The sequence below is a fragment of the Zingiber officinale genome, chromosome 7A, assembly GCF_018446385.1.
Source record: "Zingiber officinale cultivar Zhangliang chromosome 7A, Zo_v1.1, whole genome shotgun sequence".
In the NCBI taxonomy this organism is placed as follows: Eukaryota; Viridiplantae; Streptophyta; class Magnoliopsida; order Zingiberales; family Zingiberaceae; genus Zingiber; species Zingiber officinale.
In genome coordinates this window covers 126108222-126111509 of record NC_055998.1, presented here as the reverse complement: position 1 = coordinate 126111509, position 3288 = coordinate 126108222, and positions in this window count along the sequence as shown.

Genomic DNA, 3288 nt, shown 5'->3' with positions numbered 1-3288 from the left:
ATCCTGTTTACTAACCACAACTAACCAGATTTATTACAATCCACAAGTACACTCAACCGTAAATTCTCTAGCACCTGATCTATATCTGATCACCAATTATAATCATCAAATATGTGAATATCATACATGACACTTACTATATCACCATCAATGACAACCCAAATAATAGATCATCAAAATAGTTATCCACTAATAAATCATCAAAACAATATCTAGTAATAGATCATCCGACAACCACATAACATTTACTCTCATAAATCATTAGAAATCAACATATCTCAATATCTGATCTCACAATATCCCTCAACCTCAAACCTTCTCAACAATGATCAAACATGATAACTCCCCAATAATCAATTTTCATCGTATCGGATACCCTAATATCCAAAATATACGAGTATAAAAACTCTACTGGCTAAGTCCACAGGAATATGTAGGTATCATCCATTACCCAGCTAACAATAGCAGAGGCTGATATGTGACTCCATCTCATAATAGTTGTAACAGAAGCTGAAACTACTGATGGTATGATATGAAAAATTACCAGAGACTATAATCCTTGATCTCTATTAGGGTCGACCAAGATCAGTGGCTAACCCATCACATGTAATATGGCTACAACAACCAGACAGGTAATAAAGATAAAGTGCTAATAGATGCACTAACTATCATAAAATAAACATCATACCTATTTGCCGTCTGGAGATGTTCCATCGCTGTCCAGTCCCCAACTTCTGACCTCAAAATTCCGAACGAAAAAAAAATCACCGGAAATCCATATAATTCCGAAACGGAAATCCGAAACATAACCATATCGAAAATCCGAAAATCCAGAATAAATGCCCAGTTTGACTCGCAAACCTGGCTAACCAAATACCCAGAATACCACAACAGGTATCCGATAAATCTCCAGAACACCAAAAGCAGGTATCATAACCCGCTCTGATACCAATAAATTGGTATCAGATAAATCTCGAAAATCCATAATACAAAAATCCAACAAGTATCGCCAAACTTGGCGCTCTGATACCAAGTAAATAAATTGGTATCAGGTTATCCCAAACCTCAAAAATACGAAAACAAAAGATCGTATACCTGTGCTCTGATACCACTAAATTGTCACGCCCCCAGAAGAGTCCCTGTCCGAGAAAATTTCGGCAGCATCTCCCCTGTACGGCGGACAATCAAAAATTTTCTACAAGCACTAAATACTCAGCCACAGGCGGATGGAATCATAACAATAATAAAAAAATCAATCATCACGCAGTTTATATATATATTCAGCCTCTGGCTGACACAACCACGCAGTAATAATACTCTGACTCAAAAACCACCCTACTCAACTACACTCGTAAAGCTCAAAACCGACGACCTCTTACGCCATCCAGGCAGGCATGTAGTAGAATAAAACCAAATCCAAATCCATCGATATAATAAAATCTATATCATGTCCATAAGCAAATAAATCCGAACATAACGAGTTCAAACAATCTAGAAAAAGAAACCAAAGAAACCAAACATATCCGAGGCGGGACCATACGCAGTGAGGACTAGCGATCGAACTCCCTCCCGACAAAGATCAACCCGAAAATATCAACAATGGAGGCGGGTGAGTCCAACACTCAGCAGGCATGCAGTTGATATGCAAAGTAAAGAAACAACACCTAGCACTAATCATGCGCATCTCGATAAGAAAGATAAGAATACATCTGAAATAAACAGGAGAGAATATGTACTAACCAGTCCCTGAGTATAAGGTCAAACAGTCCGAGGGATAAGGAAATCAGTATGCATGTCAAACATAGGTATCCAACAAAATGCAGCATATAAGCAAGTAAACACAAACACAGCAATAAATGCATCATGCATATGATGCCAATGATGCGTCTGGTCACCCCCGACGCCGTCGATCATCTCACACACAAGTGAGGCCGAGTGGATAGGGCTGTGATGACAACGTGCACTCTGTCGTCACTACTCCCGATGAGTGACCGAGTGGGCGGGATGTTGTCGGAGTACACCTATCCTCCTACCCCAAATCATAGATGGGGAGCGAATGCTCTCAACTCCGGTACTCAAAGACGGGAGGAATCACGGGATAACACGTTGTGTCACACTACCCATGAGCGGACCAACGGTGCCTAACAGAGTCCCTGCTGCAACACACACTCGGCCTGAATCGACCACTAACCCATGAGTGGTGGTGTGTGCAGATCCATGTAACTGGCGATGTGCTCAACAATAATGGAGCGGACTATCGCTCAGCATGCAATCATGCAAATGGTGCATGGCACTAACCACAAGAATATCCTGACCTAATCCACATATATATAAAAATGCATCAAAGGTCAACGAATCCAAAACAATCCAAAGGTATACAGAAGGTATAAAACCTAGGTCCTGAACATGGTCAAGCATGGCATATCACTACCCCTATAAGCATGTATAAACAGGTAAAATATACCTGAGATGCAAAACCAATCAATCAATCAAGCATGTAAGATTTGGGTAGTGATTAAACAGATAAGAAACACAATTAATGCAACATGTTAATTTAATTACTAAGCATATCAAATGACATAAGTCAAAAGTACCCGCCTCCAAAAATAGAAAGGTCCAATCTGGTCCGAATACGACGTCGAGATGCTCGTCTCGCGTCAACGTCCTGAAATACCAATACACAGATATTTTATTTAGCTAAAAATTCAAATGAATTGCTAAATAAAATTCCCAACACAACTTAGGACAAAACCCTAAGTCATAATCATTAACCTACCTAATTAAACACAAATAATTTAGTTACTCAACCTGTATCAAATAACTAAATCAGACTCTTAATTCAATTAGGAAACCCTAATTATCGATTAACCTTAATTGATCATCAATTAACTTGTCCACATAAAAACCTAGATCCACCCAAATATGTACATTCGGCTGTTGAGTCACTGCCGAAGACACCTGCTGTCGTTCCAAACCAAATACCTCTAGTTAACCTAGAGTATGGATCGTTAGTCAGGAAATACACAAGTACAAATTAATTACCTCATACCCAAATCAAATCTATCATCACAATAGTTCAAACAACATAGAATCTACAGCAAAGATACAAATTCTCTACTCCTTACCTCACTACCAAGCCACTGTTGACGCTGGAAATGTTGGTCGGAGCTAGGTAGAGCCGCAATCCTCCACACAAGTACCCTAATCAACAATTCCCCTTACAACCTAAGTATCCAAACCAACCATGTCACCAACCAAATCTGAATTAAATTGATATATATGAATCAA